General features: G+C 33.7%; 1 protein-coding gene across 1 annotated transcript in view; it reads left to right on the top strand.

Annotated features, from left to right (window-relative positions):
- The window catches only part of LOC127152700 (teneurin-3), a 589,677-nt gene that overhangs the window by 195,562 nt on the left and 373,453 nt on the right, over positions 1–20,662 (top strand). Inside the window, exon 3 of the mRNA XM_051093627.1 lies at positions 10,734–10,798. The gene's annotated coding sequence lies outside the window, so the exon portion shown is untranslated. The remainder of the gene's footprint in view (positions 1–10,733; positions 10,799–20,662) is intronic.

Raw genomic sequence — 20,662 nt, 5'->3', positions numbered from 1 at the left:
TCTTTCATGGACAAGCACAGAAAAGAAAGAAAGAAAGCAAGAAAGAAAGAAAGAAAGGAAGAAAGTGGTGATCATGACGGATTGTTAGTTATTTAGTTTTTTTTAAGTACGGCACAACTTAGCATTTTGCTGCGCCATTTATTTCTCAGTTGGCAAGAATGATTTCAAATGGCAAATCTGTCTTCTGAGCAGACGCTCTTTTGGAAGATGCCATTTCTCATGACTGCAGAGTGATTTTTTCCTGAGAGCTGGTGGATGCCCTGTGTTTGACCCTGAAGGGTTGAGTCATGTCTGTTGGTCCTCTTCATCTGAAAGGCATGGAAAGCTTCCTTCACCCTTTCACAGCAATGTCACCTGTGCTCGCTAAAGTGAAAGTTCAGCTTGTGCTACAAACGGTGAGTCAGTTTCCCTGACACCTTCACCATACTGTTAAATTATGGATTTGCATTCCTCTTCCTCAGATGCCTAAGTGACTCGGCACCAGCAAGTCAGTAAATACATCTCCGGTTCTGGGAGTTTCTGCCAAAAAAGAGAGGCAAGGAAAGTTGTCAGGAGGTGGAGGGGAATTTCCATACACAGCAATTGGCTGTCAGAATTGGCTGTCAGTTTTTTTTGTTTTTTTTTTCTCCCCCAATCCTTCTTACTTCCAGAGTTGAGCCCAGTCGCACATTTGCTAAGGGTTAACTCGACGGAGAACTCTTTGGATGCAGTTCCTGAAAGGTTTCTGTCATGCATATGTAGTCATGACAAGGATGATATGCGAATATGTGTGTGTGTGTGTGTGTGTATGTGATGGGGCACACGTGTTTGCTGGTGTGTGACTGCAGTCAGGCCACTCTCTTTGCTGACATGTCCCTGTAGCCTCTCACTCCATCCAGATGCCTCCAGTAGTGCATATTTATACATATATTAAAATCAGGAGTGAAGCTAGTCTTCAGCAATAAGCCACAGGAGTTAGCGCTCTCAGTCTCCTTGGGGAACCGCTAGTGTCCTGTCCTGGCTGTCTTTACATGTCCACTCAGATCAGTTTGAGCACTGCTTTGCAAACATATTTGCAGAACTCTGTCAATTCTCCAGTTTTACTGAAGTTTTAGTTGCCCTGTTGATTCTGTGGAGGCTCTGGAATAAATGAAACCTGGGCTATGAAATCCTCTTAGACGAAGAATGGCGTTTTTTGTATTTTCATATATGTGCTATTTATATGTGTTATTAAATATTTATTTATTTAGACATTTAGAGTGTGGTACTGTTAGTATTACATATTAAATCATCTTAATTAAGTCATGAAGAAATCCTTGGTTAAGGCACAGTCCACAGTTAAATGGGGAAAAACTGTCGCTAATAGATATCACAACGAATAGGTGATTAATCACAATATACATTAAGAAAATGTTTTTTTTTATTAAGTTTTCGAAAATGTTGTTTAGATATGCAAATTAGGCACCATCGTATTAACTCCACACTGAATTCCAGAAGCCAAATCTGAACATATTTTTTTATTTAGTTTTATTTTTATTGCATTGCATTGTATTGTATTGTATTGCATTGCATTTCATTTTATACTCTTAATTTTATTCTTCTTAATTTGTTTTACAGGTTTTGCCTATAATGTCAGGCCTTATAGGCATTTTTACCCTTATCTTTACTACTTTTTATTTATTTTATTTTATTTTATTTTATTTTATTTTTTTTTTAGAAAGAAAGAAAGAAAGAAAATTCACTTTGTTTTAAGAATAATATGTTATATAAATCAGTTGAATTATATAAAATTCAATTCATTTGTATAATATGCAAAAGCCCTTAGAATATAGATAGGAAAAAGCTGTAAATTTGGTATATGTAAGAAAATATTCTGAAGTGGTGATTTTTGGCTTGGTGGAGGAGAAAAAATATTTTCAGAAAACGATCTTTTAATATTTATTTTATTTTATTTTATTTTATTTTATTTTATTTTATTTTATTTTATTTTATTGCATTGCATTGCATTGCATTTTATTGCATTTTATTTTATTGCATTTCATTTTATACTCTTAATTTTATAATTCTTAATTAAATTTTTAGGTTTTGCCTATAATGTCAGGCCTTATATGCATTTTTTCCCCTTATCTTTACTACTTTTTATTTTATTTTATTTTATTTTATTATTTTATTTTATTTTTTAGAAAGAAAGAAAGAACGAAAGAAAGAAAGAAGGCTTGGTGGAGGAGAAAAAATATTTTGAGAAAATGACCTTTTAATATTTTATTTTATTTTATTTTATTTTATTTTATTTATTTATTATTATTTTATTTTATTTTATTTTATTTATTTATATATTTTTTTAATTTTTTTTTTTTTTTTTTAATTTCTCACTTTTAAAGTAGACATTTCATGGAAGCAAAATAGCTCAAAATTTAAAAAACAAAACAAAAAACATGAAAATTACCTTTTATTTTATTTTATTTTATTTTTCGCTCTTAAAGTAGACATTTTATGAAAGCAAATTAGCTGAAAATTTCAAAATAGACCAGTTCGTAAAAGAAAAACTTTATTACCTCAATACAGGCCTTTTTTTCTATCTTTACTATACTCAAAAATGTTTCATAATCTATGTTCTTCTTTGTGACCCACAAGCTCAAGGTCTTATTGAAGACATGTGTTCACTTATAAGAATAACCGTTTAAATATTTTAATTTATACCTGACCTACAAATGAAAACTCTGTGGAATGGTATGATTTAAAGAGGAACATATATATATCGACGTATTGAGTAGTCATGGACGACTGGAAAGGTCATGGATATCCTCCATGGAATAGTCCTTTTTTATTTTTAAACTCTAAATAGTTTGACATGGGGAAAAAAAAAAATATCTGGCGTACTTCAGACTCCATTTACAACCCTAGGTGATGCAGTAAGACATTAAAATATATTGTGTGCATTTTTTCGTTTCCGTGAGCAAGTCACAAGCAGGCTGTTCCTTGAGTCATGTCTTTGCACGTAAATTATTGATTTGTTTTGGCAATGCAACACCAGTCATAATTAGGGCTTTGTTATGAAATAAGATGCTTCTCTCTGACAATGTGTCCCTTCAGCAAAAAAAAAAAAAAAAAATGTTTGAGATATCTGGCACCCTCCCAGTTTGTACAGAATACTTCTGTCAACATCTTCATCATCTTCTCTTGCCAGCGCAAACTGCATGTGTCATTACAAGAGCGAAAATGTTTTTATTCACCAGTTGCTCATAATGTTCCATGACTAAATGGAAAATCACCTATGCGCATTTACATGCATAACAGTGTCTTGGGAGCTTGGGAAAGTAAGGAATCAACAAAAGAAAAAGAGAAAGAAAGGGGGGAAAAAGAAAGTGAGTGTACAACTGTCATGACGACTCAAATCTGTTTTCCCTCCTTCTGGCCCACAGAACTTTCTAAGAAGCATCTAATGCTTAAATGGGGTCAGGAGAAGGTTAAAAAGCGCTACATGAGCGCAGTCATGAATATTTGAACTGCTGACTTGAAAAGACTTGCAGTGTTCATGAGGGAGGTGGCTCGTGTCACATCCTTTTCTCTTTCCCGCCGCTGAGCAGTACTTGCCCTCACAACCACAGGATTTTAGCCTCTGTGTTGGGTGGATATGAATACCCCCCTCAACACACGCCTGTGTCTGTAGCGTAATGCTTACAGCAAATGTTCTATTCAGAGCCTAGTTACCATAATGTCTGCTCAAAGCCTTTCCAGATAGATGCTGAAAATATGCAGGATTTGAGTTTACGCTTTAGCGCTTCTGCTGCTGCTGATGATGACTGTTATCAATTGCAGATGTAGCACAAGTAGGTTGACAACTATTTTTATTACTATTGTTATTATTATTACACTCTAGCTTTTTACAACAGCACCGTTTTCTTTTCCACACAAGATGAACTAAATCATAGGGATGTGTTTTAAAATTCATTTTTGGAATAAAAAATGTTTGCCTTGCTAAGGCTGATTTAATATATAGTATTTTATGTCCACAATTAAATTACACCGTTGAATATTATATAGTGTTATGAATTTGTATTTTCCCTTCTTAAAATAACTATAAAAGTAAACGTATTTAATGGTTATTTTAAGGTATACAAATTTAAAAGAGTTAATAGGTAAAAAATTAGTTTATGGTCAGTTTACAGGTTTGAATGGTGTATAAATATACTTTATTTAAATATTCTTAGGTATGCTTAAATATGTTTAAATATACTCATATATACCTAAAGATACTTAAATCTGTACTTTATTTTAAAACATACTTTGTCTTGTCTAGAATTTCTGTTCAAATGATGTAAGACATTTTTAATTGATGATTATCATGAATAATAATATTAATAGTAATAATAATAATAATAATTATTATTATTCATTCATTCATTCATTTTTTTAATTTATTTGCAAAAGTTACACAACTTGGGGTAGATTTGTCTTTGAGTAAATTATTTTGTAATATATATTGAATTTATGTTTTATGATTATTTCACTTTTATGGTATGATTCTTAATATTATTTAAATATAGTTTTTATATATATATATTTAACATTGTAAAGTTTATAACTATGGGTAAAAGAAAACAATATCCAGTATGCATTAAAAACATTGAAAATTAGCAGTTAACTAATAATAATAATAATAACAATAATAACAATAATAATAATGATTTATGTTTATTATTATTATTATTATTATTATTATTATTCATTAATTCATTTTATTTTTATTCGCAAAAGTTATAATAAAAAAATCTGTTTTATATTAAAAAATTATGTTTTTAATAATAATAATTATTATTATTATTATTATTATTATTATTTATTAATTCATTCTTTCATTCATGTTTAATTTATTTGCAAAAGTTATACAACTTGGGGCTAGCGATTTGTCTCAGAGTAAATTATTTTAACACTATATATTGAATTTATGATTATTTAAATTTTATGTTATAATATTTAATATTATTTAAATGTAGTAATCTATGTTTTATAATAAAAAAATCTGTTTTATATTAAAAATCTGTTTTTAATAATAATAATAATAATAATTATTATTATTATTATTATTATTATTATTATTATTTATTAATTCGTTCTTTCATTCATGTTTAATTTATTTGCAAAAGTTACACAACTTGGGGCTAGCGATTTGTCTCAGAGTAAATTATTTTAACACTATATATTGAATTTATGATTATTTAACTTTTATGTTATATTTCTTAATATTATTTAAATGTAGTAATATATGTTTTTATAATAAAAAATGTCTGTTTTATAATTTTTAAAAATCTACGTTTTTAATAATAATAATTGTTGTTATTATTATTATTATTATTATTATTATTCATTATTATTTTATTCATTCATTTTTTTTTTATTACACAACTTGGGGCAATCGATTTGTCTTTTTATAATTCTTAATATATTGTCCACAATTCTTATTTTTTAGTTACATTAATAATTGAAGGTGTTATATACGTCATTCAGTAAATTCAGCCCTAGAAGTGCATTTTTTTCTGGTGAAACAGTTTTACATGTGGTAAGTGCCTTAAGTGCCTCAGTGAATCTGGAGAATAGCTCCATTAATCAGCAAAAGGTTATTCTTCCCATTTTTCAATGTCTATAAATTAATTAATATAGCACTTCACAAGGAACTCTTTTAATATTATCTTTAAAACATTCTCTAAAAGCATATACTGATCCTACTATGCTCTTTGTTCTGTGTTTGTGCTTGTGTGTGTTCTCGTATTTTTATTACTTCAGCCGAGAGATTTTTTGGGAGGAGGGCTGTGATGAGTGAATCCTAAACCGGTCTCTAAAGAAAATCTGGGTTCCGCTCAATTGTCCGCTCCTGGTGCGATTCAGAATGAATTTCCTAACAATAGCTTCAGCGCTCCAAACTTCTTTCCCTGTCCGTCACAGTTTTTTAAACAGGCACATCTGGTCCAGGCAGAGGCGCAACAAACATACAAACGACAAGCACAGGGATGAGATTAGCGAGGAAGCCGTTAGTCATGGTGTGTCCCACGATAGGCCACAATGTCCCGGCTGCTCCACAACATTATGTACACATTAAAAGAGACTAAAATGAATGTGGGATGAAGCCTGAAAATGTTCTAGATGATTTTAAATCAGTTGGAACATCTCAGAGTTTTCTCCAGCCCACATGCATATGTTTGTAATTCAATTATGAATTGCAGTATGCAAAATCAAAGTGAGAATCACTTAACCCATATCATTTGAAGTGCCTACATCACTGTTATATTAAGGGATGATGAGAAACAGTTGAACTTCTAACCTGTCTGTGTTAAGCTTGTTTTCTTCACTCAAAGTGCTTTGTTTTGCTTGTTTCTTTATTTCAAAATTGTACACTGACATAGAAGTTTGCCTTTGTGTTTATTGAAGTTGATTTTGTTGAAGTGCACTCCACTCTTCCTCTATTTCAGTATGTTGACTATGCATATTGATTATAACTGAAAGTAGTAGAGGAAAATTAGTTTGAACTCTCTGACTGCCTCGCAATATATTTTATGCTCTTGTTGCATAGTCTCTTTGCTGTAAGGCTGTTTATTTCACTAACAAGATGTACAGAATCTCTACAAAAATGTATAATAGATTATAGATTAAGAAGTTAAGTTGAGGTGACATTGTAACTGTATGTCCTGATTAGATATTTTGGACGTGCACTTTTATTTACAAATATATAGAAGCTTTTACCACAGCCACACTGACTTTAAATGTTTTTGATTTGTTTATCTTAATCATTTTATTAGAAGTAATTACCAAAAATATATTACAAGAGGAAAAGTAATTATGCAAATATTTAGAATGTACAAATTAGCATTTGTTTTGTAAATATTCTGCATTTTCAAGCTGATATAATGGTATAATTTCTTTAACCTATTAAATAGCTCAAATTAAACATGGTTGAGTTTAAAATTCAAACCCATTATGTGTGTTTTGTAAAACAACAGGTTAATACACAATTTTATTCAGCCATCAGACAATTATAAATCAGGCATAGAAACATTTTAAAGAACATTCAGCTCTTTAATATATAAATAATTAGACCATTTTCAATAATCACAATGCTTATGTATAGATCTTTTTCTCTCAATCATATTTTATTTGCTATCAAGTGTACTTTTCAATATAATAAGCATTAAAATGTTTTACTATTAACATTCTTGTAGGATGATAGAAATGATGTGATGCTCAGTAGATACGAAATGCCATCAGCACTTGAGTGTGAAGTATGGTTGTCGCAGAAAGAAAATTTGTTTTAATTATTTTGGAAAATACGAGTTTCATGTTTGGAGAATTGTGCCAAATGACCCAAATCAGATTTATAATACAAAAATAGCTCCATTACAAAGTAACTTTTTTATGGTAGGGAATAAATGAAATTTATTGTAGTTCTACTCTTAAAAAAAGAAAAAGTAATTATGCAAATGTTTTGGATATAACACAAATTAGCATTAGTTTTGCAAATATTTAGCATTTTGGTAGAGACTAATATAATGGTATAATTTCTTTAACCTATCAAATAATGCAAATTAAAAAAATGATTGAGTTTAAACTTCAAACCTATTTGTGGCATTAAAACACCGGTTAACAGACAGTTATGAATCAGGTCTAGAAACATTTTTTAAAAATACGCAGCGCTTTAAATTGATTTCTAGTGATGGAGGAATAATTAGACAATTTTCAGTGACCACAATGCTTATATAGATGAAAGCCTGGCTTTCATCTTTTTTCTCTCACTCATATTTTATAAATATCATATAAGAACATTTGTTTAATTATTTTTGAAAATACGAGTCTCATGTTTGGAGAATTGTGCCAAATGACCCAAATTAGATTTAAAATACCCAATAGGGTCCCACTTTATATTAAGTGGCCTTAACTACTATGTACTTAGATTAAAAAAAATAAGTACAATATACTTAATGTGGTCATATGGTCATATTTTGTATTGCAAAACACTTTTGCTGCTATTGAGGTGGGATATGGGTAAGGTTAGGAAGAGGTTTGGTGGTATGGGTAGGTTTAAGGGTAGGTTAAGGTGTAAGGGATGGGTCAACAGTATAATTATAAATGTAATTACAGAAATTAATTACATGCAGGCATTTTTTACATCTAAGTACAATGTTAATACACGTATGCACACAATAAGTGCATTGTATCAAATTATTATTTTCAGTGTAAGTACATAGTAGTTAAGGCCACTTAATATAAAGTGGGACCGTTGTACCCTTAAAAAAGAAAAAGTAATTATGCAGATGTTTTGGGTGTTATTTTTGCAAATATTTTGCATTTTGGTACAGACTAATATAATGGTATAATTTCTTTATATTAGATCAAATAGCTCAAATTAAAAAATGATTGAGTTTTAAATTCAAACCTATTTGTGGCATTAAAAAACAGATTAACAGACAATTATGAATCAGGTCTGGAAACATATTATAAAAAAAAATATGCAGCACTTTAAATTGATTTCTTTTAGTGATGGAGGAATAATTAGACAGTTTTCAAAAGTCACAATGCTTTTGTATAGAAAAAAGCCTGCTGTTTTTTCTCTCACTCATATTTTATTTGCTATCAAGTGTACTTCTCAAAATAATAAGCATTAACATGTTTTACTATTAACATTCTTGTAGTATGATGCCATCAGCATTTGAGTGTGGAGTATGGTTGTCGTATAGAAAGAAAATTTGTTTTAATTATTTTGGAAAATACGAGTCTCATGTTTGGAGAATTGTGCCAAATGACCCAAATCAGATTTATAATACAAAAATAGCCATTACAAAGTAACTTTTTTTATGGTAGGGTATAAGTGAAATTTATCGTAGTTGTATTCTTAAAAAAGACTGAAAAGGATGAGGCCTTCCTAGATAACTCGGAGAATCAAATTGCTGTAAGAGTCCCAAAAGAGGCATGTTTTGAAGAATCCTAAGTGCATAAGTTCCTAAAAGCTGTTCCCAGACCTGTGCAGACGGGCGCATCTTTCATCAGCAGGGGATAATAACCAGACTGGTGCGAGACGGCGTCCCCCTGGAGAGCCCACACTGATTGATTCAGGAAAATGTTTAAACAGATGATACCTGAGGGGACGCAAATAAATTGTGGTGTGGGTTCTTATTTGTGGAAGGGATCAATACCATTCGAAATGAGTTTGGGACCCTGTGTGCCTTGTCTAGTGGTTTAATATAGAGGAGGTGAAGTGTCTGCGTTGGAGTCGGACGGACGGAGAGAGAGAGATAGAAAGTGCACTCAGACCCATCCTAAAGGGCACCAATCAAATCTGTGTTTTACAGCGAGTCAATCATCACCCGTGCTTTTATTTGAGACCGTAAGGCGCAGCCACTTATTTGAAGTTGAGGTAGCAAAACTTTGTTCTCCTCATAGGTGTAATCTGCTGCGATTTATGAACAAACAGGTTTCTGGTTGGTCAAAGCGCCTGCAATTTTTTTTTTTTGTTCACTCCTCTGAGATTATGCTGAAACTGTGTATGTGTGTGTGTTTTTTGCTGAAAGATAGGACAGTAATGGATCAGATTACATCTTGCTGAAGAGGGCCGGCTGTTTTTATTTGCTTTTGCAAACAGCTAACATCTGCTATCCGTGTGCCCAGTTGATTTTTTTCCTTTCCTTTTCTTTCTGTTTCTGTTCTGTTTCTCGCTATTGTATTTCCTAGAGTAGTCAATCAATAGAAAAATGTAATTAAATAAATTATATGAAGTGTTGAATAATTAATTAAATGAATAGCATGCGTGCATATTTACTAACGAAAATGTATAATTGAAAAGAACTGAAAGGCGTTAAATTGTTACAGATGAACAAACCTAAACGTGGCTTTAGAAGTCAATAAATGATTTTGATTTGCATTTTTATTCATTGTTTCTTTATGTACATATGCACTTTTCTATTTACTCTTACTCTTACTTCTGAATTTAACAAGCATTAACATTCTTCAAGTATAATAGAAATGAGATGCTCGGTATGAAATGTCATCAGCACTTGAGTGTGTTCTGGAATATGGTTGTTTTCAGATTTGTTTAATTGTTTTGGAAAATATGTCTTTGGCTATTGAGCATATTTGTATTTCAGTGTCTCACATTTAAGTGGCATGTTTTTAAAAACATATTTAAAAAATGCAGATGCATTGACTGTAATAACAGCTAGGTTTGGGCTGACGTTGGAGTCACTAAAACACAAAGGTGGTGCTTGAGCTTGAATTCCCTAGTAAAAAAGTAATAGATTTAAAATGCATTTATTTTATACTAAGTATAGTTCAAGTCGGTTAACATTTTACTGAAATATTGCTCGAGACTTACTGATATAAAAATTGTAATTAAACTTTATTTGAAATACTACTTGTGCACAATGTACATTTCTTAATGTTAAGCCTAAAATATGTTTTAATGTCACTATTGGTGAGGATTGTATGATCTACATATAATATCTGTCTTTAAATGCAAAATATTTAAAATACTTAAGTACATCTTTAGTTGGACTTCAGCACAACTTCTGCACAATTAAAGCAGACTTTAAATATGCCAGTTTAGTATACTAAAAGTACAACTGTAGGGTATTTTTCTTAGTACATAATATGTAAATGCAAATATGATTAATTACATTATTATTTTTTATCTTTTTTAAATTATTAATTACACAAATTTATTCTTTTTTACTATTAACTAATTGTCTTCCTTTTTTATTTGTTCGTTACAGAAATGCATCTCTGTTTGTGAGCACAGCATTCTGATCAGAGCCTGAGAGGAAATGCGAGTGACGAGGTGAGCACTCATTTACTACAAAACCTTGAAGACGTTGTTGTGATTTTATCTATTCTTTTTTTTTTTCTAATACCACTTTCATGCTCTAATGTAATCTGTCTGTTGTCAAACAAAAAAGACAAAGCGTTCATTTTTCATAACCAGTCCTTACCTATCCTGTGTTGAATTGGGCCACGTTTTAGTTGAAAAGTTATGGTCAAATTTTGTGACTTGGTTTGCTTCGGTGCTTATAGTTTGCTTCAGGGCTGTTCCCTCTCTCACACACGTTCAGACATGATGAGTATCAATAATTCATAGGGACTCGTGCTGACCCTGCCTGTAGTGACCTCTGTCATGTCCTGCCTGCTGCTACTTTATAAATAAACATCTGTTCATGCCGGGCTTTCGACTGTCGCTCATACAGGGTGTGTGTGCTTGTGTGTGTGTGCACGCAAACAACAGCCTCTTATTTGGAAGCCCACCATATTCCCTGTACAGTGCACTTTTGTTTCAGCTGAGCTCCAAAATAAGCTTTCGTGACTTAACCTTAAAAAGTATATTTTTTTAATTGTCTTTGATCTTTTGAAATGAATTTGATTTCAGGATATACTGTGGTTGCTCTGTCTATTGAGGCTAAGCTGAAAAAAAAACAGCTTATCCCAAATTCTTTACATTTAAATTGGAAAACAGTGACATTCACATTTGACAAAGTTGACAGTTGAGGTCAAGTGTTTACATATACCTTGCAGAATGCAATTATTTTACCAAAATAAGAGGGATCATACAAAATGAATGTTATTTTTTATTTAGTACTGACCTGAATAAGATATTTCACATAAAAGATGTTTACATATAGTCCACAAGAGAAAATAATAGTTGAATTTATAAAAAATGACCCCATTCAAAAGTTTACGTACACTTGGTTCTTAATACTGTGTTGTAACCTGAGTAATCCACAGCTTATTTTTTTTGTTGTTGTTTAGTCATAGTTGCTTATGAGTCCCTTGTTTGTCCTGAACAGTTAAACTGCCTGCTGTTCTTCAGATGAATCCTTCAGGTCCCACAAATTATTTGGTTTTTAAGCATTTTTGTGTATTTGAACACTTTCCCACAATGACTGTATGATTTTGAGATCCTTTTTTTCACACTGAGGACAACTGAGGGACTCATATGCAACTATTACAGAAGGTTCAAACACTCACTGATGCTTCAGATGGAAAAACGATACATTAAGAGCCAGGGGTGAAAACTTTTGAACAGAATGAAGATGTGTACATTTTTATTATTTTGCTTAAATCATATTTATTTTTTCATTTAGTACTGCCCAGTAATTTTTCCCAGAAAGCAAAATAAGTTCAGTTTACACCCCACAGCTCCTAATGCATCGTGTTTACTTCTGAAGCATCAGTGAGCGTTTACCTTCTGTATTGATTGTTCTGTAATTTAACTCATGAACAACAATCACAAAACAAAATGAAACAAAACAAACAAACAAACAAAAAAACAGCTGTGGATTATTCAGGTAACAACACAGTATTAAAAATCAAGTGTATGTAATCTTTTGAACGGGGTCATTTTTATAAATTCAGCTATTATTTTCTCTTGTCGACTATATATAAAAATGTTTCATGTAAAATATTCAGGTTAGTACTAAATAAAAAATAACATGCATTTTGTATAATCCCTCTTATTTTGGTAAAAGAATTAACATATTGCAGATTCTGTAAGGTGCATGTAAACTTTTGATCTCAACTGTAGTATTTTACAACAAAAAATCTCATTCTCACTGGTGCTAATGTGCTTGTTAAATTTATGTCCAAATTTAAATGTTCTCTCATATTCTTAAATGACGCACAATGTCATTTGAACATGATGCAAATGAACACATGGCCAGAGTACCATGCAAGCTCAAAGCCAATCAACTTTAATTAGTTGGGAGCGTTACAAAAAGTTTTTTTTTTTTTTTTTTTATAAAACAAGTTTTAAATTGCAGTTTTAATTAAGTGTAATCTAAGACTCAAGGGGAAAAAAAAAAAGTCAATGTTAAGTATGCACACCTGCAACACATCAAAAAAAAAAGACCTGAACATGTATAGTATGCTCAGCTGCCAGACATTTCAGTTCTCGGTTTTCTTAATCCTCATTTTAATTGCTTGTTTATTGACGGAGCAAAGTTTCACAAAAATGTGTAAAAGTTTGTGTGTGTATAAAAGCCAGTTTTATTTAGTATCATCGTCTTTGGTCAAACTTTACAAGGCACTTCATCTAATAAAAGTTTACAGTCTAATGTTCACTTAATTGTTCTAGCAAGAAATCCCTTCAGTTAAATGAACAGAAAGAAATCGATAAATTAAATTCGCAATTAATTTTTACCAACAATTCCACATCTGCAGTTTTTGGGACCTCTACACACCATAGTTCTTTAAAAGCTTGTAAAATCTCCATACATCCTCAATGTTCGGTGAGCGGAGTTAATCAAAGCTCGTAAATCACGTCCACGGGCACTTAGAACATTAGGCATGCAGAGGCAATCACCCTTGTGCAATTAATGGCAATTAAAGTTATACTTTTATGATGTCTTCTACTCGCACTACAAAGGAGTAATTGCCTTTTACAGCTTTTAAGTCGCTAGCTGTCTTTTTACAGTGACCCACTGGTTATGCGAGATTCCCAAAAAACACGTTTTCAGGGGTCTACATGCACATTACTGTAATGGATTAATAGCCTGTGTTTGGTCAGCAGCCAGATGGTTTTCCTTTCTTCAGTCTTTTTTTTTTTCTTGATAAATTCATCACAGTGTTTTAGGGTTCCCAGGGTTCCCCACGTACACCTCTAGCTGAGCTTTCTAAATGTACTGAGGAAAATCAGTACTGACTAAAAGACAAGACTTGGCAGTGGACTTGCGTTTGAGGATCTGTGTTTTTTTTTTTCAATTAGAAATACTGTGTCAGCGCTCTCTGCGGCCTACATTTTCTACAGCCTTTTTTGTATTTTTAGGCCTGTTAATTTGAAGTTAATTTAATGTGATTAATTTTTAAAACGCAATTAATTGTGCCCCCTGACCCGTGTGTAAAATCTATGATAAGGGATTTTCTCTAGATTGAAGTACCATATTAATGTTTCTGTAGGTACACATTCAAGCGCAGCCCACAGACACGGCAAACAGGCTTTAACATTGATGTTTTCTCTCATTCTTGCTCTGGACTTTCTCTTTCTTTCATCACTCTCATAAGCTGACTCCAGAACTAATGTCCGTTTGTGTCTTTTCATACACTTAGTTTATCCATAGCCGGGGTTTTATTTACTGTACATCCACAGTTTTATTCTCTCCTTAGCACTTTGTGGATTATTATTTTCATTGATATAATAAATATGATGTTATGTTAAAAAAGCTAGTGCAGGTTTAATTCAATTTGTCATTTTTTGATGAATATTAAATATCAAAAATAAATAGACAACATTGACAAAATTGTTAATGAATGAAATACATAAAACAATAAATAAATGAATGAATGGTATTACAAAATGGTTAACAGGGTTAACCAAAAGCCTAAATGAAATTATCACTCATTAGGGGGAGCAAATGATGGTTTATAGTTTTTGCTAAACCAACGTTTCCCTTAATAATAATAATAATAATAATAATAATAATAATAATAATAATTAATTAAAATAACTTACAGTGACTATAAAAGTATATTAATAGTTATTTTAAAGTATATTAATTAAAAAGTATTTCAGGAGAAATCATGTATTTGAAAAAAACATTTTTAATTTATTATTATTATTATTATTACAACAATCATCCGAGCAGCTTTAATTAAATACTTATTTTCAGGTTTCCTCAGGTTCTTTTTAGCATAATTATTCTGGCAGCTCCATAACACCATTTCAAATTTGTTTGTTTTGATAGTCTGTGGAACAATTACAGATGGGTCTGGAAGTTAGTTTTTCCCAACTCATTCTCTCTCTATTTTTGCCTGTTTCTTTCATTTTGATTGAAGCAGCCTCCACCTCTTTTAGTCACGCAAATATAGTGAATCAAATGGATTAGGATGAGGCAGCTGGGCTTCCATGTGTGTGACCAGCTACCTGAATTGAGACATCTGCTTTGGAGACAATTTGATGGGAGATGAAACACATAGCAATAGGTGCTTGAACGTGATAGTGCTTTTCATTTAATCTTTTAGCTGCTCGCACAAGAAATGCAGCACAGCGATGCATTGAAACATGTTGCTTTTATGTATTTACGGCATATAGTCTTAAAACAAAGAACTGTTATTTTTGATCGATTTTTAGTGACATGTCAGTACAGTATACTCTGGCATATAGCTGCGTCTGTGTGTGTGTTTAAATGTACATTCGCAAAGCCTTTTTCCTCACAGTGCTGACGATGCAGTTCTATGTTGGTGGAGAGTTTATTTTTGCAGAATATTGAATAGAGACAGTTTTAAGGAAAGAGAATTGTTGGATCTTCCCCTGAGAGGAGCGAGAAATACACAGACGAGTGAATACGAAGTGAAATATAATAGACTTGGCCAGACTTGGACTTCGGTTGAGTATGTTAAACGTGTTCCCAGCAAGGACACATGTTGCTGTAAGCTTGCTGCTTTAAAAAAGATTCCCTGCAAGCTCTTAAAGCCACCTGAATCACGATGGTTTCCCACTTTCCACAAACATTTGTCTCCGTTTAAAACACTGTGCTGGGGATTGAGACACAATATTCCTGAATTCATCACAAATCTCTTGCTGACAGTCACATATAGTTTTATTAGCAATAGGAGTGCAGGTGCTGGTGTGTGAACACTTTCATCTCCTATCCAAAAACACCTTCAGCCCCTTTAAATGATGTGCGCTGTCAGCAGCCTATTGATTTTATATTGCAGATATGAAGTCTTCAGGTGTTCAAGGTTGACAAGGACGACTGTGAGCTGCCAAGTTCAATATTAGTCAACGCATCATCAAAGGGTGCACTGCCTCATCAGCCAATCACAGTGCTGTTTCAGGAGGCACTTTGCAGGAGTGAAATAAAATTCATCTTTAAAAGTTTCACATTCTAGTTCCGGGCTGGTGAAAAGCTGTTTTTGGGGTAAGCTTATGAAATTGGCATCTGTTGTATATGGCAGTGGTTGAAAATTGAAATGCTTCAGGAAAATGGCTGGTGTGTCAGGGACGGTTTAGAGTGGCACCTGTAAAAAGGTGAAACAAATATCGCCCTTGACACACACGCACTATCATTCCCATAAACTCAGTGTCACACCAAGCACCAGTTCTGATGCATTTCTAGCACTGACATTTGCACAGACTTACATTTTTGTCATACTGCTTTCGCTTTTTCTGGATTTATATTAATTTGGGACTTTTTTGAGATAAGAAAAACCATACTAACATAGCTCCTCTGCTGAAGTAGGGTTAGGTTTTGATCACTCATGTATAGAAAAGGAAAAAAAAAAAACATAAACATGAAATTAAAGCTACAAGCAGCGTTGAAAGGGCCCTCGCACCCGGGCTCACCACCACCCGGTGGCTTTAGGAAAACAGCGAAGGGTGGGCAATATACATTTAAAGTGGTAAATATAGAAGGAATATGTCAAAGTCATTTATATGTGCAAAACTTTCTGCTGCCAGGTGGTGAATCAGGCCTTTAGATTTAGACTGACCAAATTAAATATGGATGTCATTACATCTCTATGAGGAGTTTGTTAGCGCGTAAAACATGCCACATCCTGTTGCCAACAGGTGGCGCTATGGTAATAAGTGAATATGGCAATGTGTTCAGGGCAGGACTATCAAATGTGAATTTTGGTGCAGATCGGACATTGTATGCCTGAATTATAATAACTTCCTTTTTCATGGCGAAACATCCAAGTTTGCCAGACTGCCACGGACACACCTTTCAACAAAAACTCAAGATCTTCGCAATTTAACGTCACAAAGAGCTTTAGATTACACAGACCAAATTTGGAGTTGATCTGTGTAAATCTTTAGAAGTTAGTTGAAATACAACGCCTGAAAAACTCAAAAAAATAGACTTCCTGTTGGGTGTCGGACTTCGTAAGGGGGGACTTTTTTGTAGGTATTGGTGTGTATGTGAAACAGATCGAGAAGCACTTTGTTGAACTTTTATAGGTGGCGCTATTGAGCCGTTTTGCCACACCCACCTCTGAAACCCATATCAGATGTAAATTTTCAGCACTTTTGGAGTGTGTGCGAAGTTACATGAGTTTTCGAGCTTGTGTAGGCGCTCAAAAATGCAATTCATTTTGGTAAGAAGTGCATAAAATCATGTTTATTGTGAATGCAAAGTTGAAGACTTTGTTTTTGAAGTTGTTTTCCTGCAGATTATTGAATAAAGACGTGGGTATGTTCGACAAGATGACAAGATGTAATGAGTCCTATGTGTACAACGTGAAAAGAAAGGCGCAACAAACAGGCAAAGTGGGTTCGTTAGCAGCCCGGGTTTTGTCACAGGGTGGGTGCTGACAGAGTGTCGGGGTTGCGTGGCTGAATTGACGATGGTGACGCGTCATTAGCTTAGTGGGGTGAAATAATAGCGTGCGCCGCTGTTCCTTCAGCTTTGTTTAGCGTAGCGTCCTACCCTCCCGGGATGCAACATGGAGAAATAGGTGTTTCTCTCTCTACCGAGCGAATGTTTGCAGCCCTAACAAGACACCCAGGAATAGGAGTTTTATACGCAGCACAAGCCAAGCACATTCCAAGGGCCCAGAGAGCCTCAGCAGCTCCTACTTGCTCCCCTGACACCGCGATTGATGCTCCAGTTACTTTCCTTCGCTTGAAACCTCTTATAGGGAACAGCTGTCCCTGTATGAGCTTTATTTGCTTAAAACTAGTTCAAAAACACAAACGTGACCTTAAATCATTTAAATAGCCTTAAATTGCTACCAAACAAGTTTGTTCGACACTCATTTGCTTCAGTTATAGTCAAATAGTCCATTATAGTGGCTCTGGATCTGAAGCTAGGCTTAAGCTAGGAATATAATATGCGCACAAAAGGCCTGTATGCGTTGCCTTATTTATTTATTTTTTTATGTGTTCAATTTGCAACCCAGGCTCACTGGAAATATGCGTGCCTGTGGCAACATATCTGCAAAATGATATTACATTTCTGTCAGTATGTTTCGCGACACTTTCAAAGTGAAATGTCTAGTGCTAAAAGCTCATTCAGTTTTATCCCAAAACAGATGAACATGAATCTGACAACATTTATAGTGTTGGTTGTTATATGCGTTATGGTAGATCAGAAATGAAACATCAACAACTTTCGTTCTTTTTCTCACAAATTATGTTTGCAGGGATTGTTTTATGACCTCAAAACACTTTCTACCACAACTCATGTTTTGTAACCCAAAACATGTTGACGTTTGAATTACATAACCAGCTCCATATTGTATGGATTTTCTGACATAGTAAACTCGGTAGCTCACCCGGTACTGTAATGCACTTTGGATGTAGAGCATTCACAACCCCATTCCAGAAAAGTTGGGACGTTTCATGAAATGCCATGAAATCAAGAATATGTTATCTGTTCATTCACTTTAACCTTTATTTAATTTATTTAAAATCTAAAGGACAAAGAAAAAATTTCCAATGTTTTCAGTGGCCAAAAAAGTTGGGACAGAGGCAAAATAAAAGTAAGAAGGTTATAGAATGTCCAAATTAAACTGTTTTGAAATAGTTCACAAGGTGAAATGGAAATAGGTGAGGATATCATGTTTGGGTATAAAAGCATCATTTCAGTCTTTGCAAACGAAGTTGGATCGTGTCTCATCACTTGACAAAAGACAAAATCAAATAAAAAATCACAAGATTCAGGGAATCCAGGGAAATGTCAGTCTGTGTAGGGCAAGGCAAGCCACCTCAGGTGAATGTGCATGATCTTTGAACCCTCAGATGTCATTGCAAACGAAACCGTCATGCTGCGGTGTTAAATATAGCCAAATGGGCTCAGGAGTACTTCAGAAAAACCGCTGTCCCTTAACACATTCTGCAGCTGCATCAATAAATGCTACTTGCATTTCTGTTACTCTAGCAGAAAGCTATATGTAAGTTCTATGGAGTGATGCCATGGGGTTCTCTCTATCTTGGATAGCCAAAAATACAATGGTAATGTGTGCTGTGGTCTGTCAAGTCCATGTTTCAGCTTGTTTCTGGGAAAAAATGGACAACAATTTTGCTTGCAAAACTTGAAGTATTATTATCCTCAATTCCCAAACCATTCAAAATTGTAAGTAAAAGGAAAGGTGATGTGGCACAGTGTTCAACGTGCCTCTGTCCTAACATAAAAATCAAAATTTGGTTATATTTACAAAATAAAAAAAACACATCTGACTACGTCAGAAAAGCCATACAATAAGAAGCTGATTATGTAATGCAAATGTCAAAATGTATTGGGTTACAAATCATGAGTATGGTAAAAGCATTTTGAGGTCATAACACAATCCATACAATCCATAATCTGCCCCTGTAATCAGAATTTGTGTGAAAAGGAATAAAAATTGTTGACGTGTTACTGCCTCTAGTGTTCATTTCAGCTGGAAACTGTGTTATTTTTCATTCTGGAGTCATTTGCAGTGGAAATAATAATATCACTAATCATTGATTCTTTTCCTCCCAGACAACCCCTTACTCACAAAAGCTCAAATGCTGTGAGATACAATTATACGTGCTTTTCAATACTTGTACAGCAAGTGAGAAGCAGTCTGGTTTGAGATGTTTAAGGTGAGAGCTAATCTGTAAGAGTGTGTGTGTGCGTCTGTGAGTGTGTTGACAGCGTCACCATCAGCTGAGGGATGATTCCACTGCAGCTGTAGAGAAGGAATCTCCAAATCTCCATCTTTGTGACATCTCTGGTTCAACATCAATCACATCTGTGTAGCACAAGCACTCACTGACAGATACACGCCATGACACAAATCATATATTTTTATGATTTCCCTCTCCACATAGACAATTTGAGGCAAATTCATTAAACAGTTCCACCAGTTCCGCTTTATTCACTAACCACAACATTTTGGACATTTCTTAGCAATTTTGGCAGCAGTCATTCATCAAATGATGGAGAAGAGCAGACATATATCAAAACATATGGACATAGATAAGTTCTGTTTTTGTACTTTAGACTGTACGATCTCAAATTATACCAGATCATGAGCGTCTGCCACATCATCTGCAAACTAGCATTCTGGCCAGAAAGATGGGGAATTGCGTTGTGAAATTGCAATCAGCACTATTTGGCAGTTTGCACCATAACCTTGTTTTCCTAATTCCTTATTCATACTATGTGAATTCCCCTCTCAGTATCTAACACACTTGTGTAGTCACTAAGGCCCCCATTTACCCTATTGCTAAATTGCTCTTTTGGATCATGGACTGATTGGACAGCTAGAAAACATTATATTCAACCAAGATGCATTAATGATACACTTGAAACTGATTGTTCAAACCTCAAGGGAGGCGGTCTGAGACATATTATTGACAAGTTAGTCAAGAGGAAATTTTCTTCAGGCACTGTCAATGTCAGCAGCATCTCAATGTCTTTCTGTCAACTACATGTTTTGCTTGCGAGACCCACTCAGTTGTCATGGCAAGCTTCGCTTAGTCTTATTTGTTTACTTATTTATTTATGTAGAGATGCAATGGGTTTTTTGCTTGGTGTGGTGTTAAAGGAAAAATTATATTTTGGTGGAAAGAAACTTGTACGTTTGCATGGGAAGCAGATGCATTTGGGCTGTAGATGTCATGGTTGCCCCCCAGGGTTTGCGGGGTTAAAATAGCAGCATGGCACAGTACGAATCTCTGTGGGTCATCCTGTGCCGGTGAATAACAGCCTGTCTGTTGATTGATGCTTACAGGACCATGTTATGA

Source organism: Labeo rohita, chromosome 1, assembly GCF_022985175.1.
Source record: "Labeo rohita strain BAU-BD-2019 chromosome 1, IGBB_LRoh.1.0, whole genome shotgun sequence".
Classification (NCBI taxonomy): Eukaryota; Metazoa; Chordata; class Actinopteri; order Cypriniformes; family Cyprinidae; genus Labeo; species Labeo rohita.
Note: the sequence above shows the minus strand (reverse complement) of the source record. Positions and strands in the feature narration are given on the sequence as shown.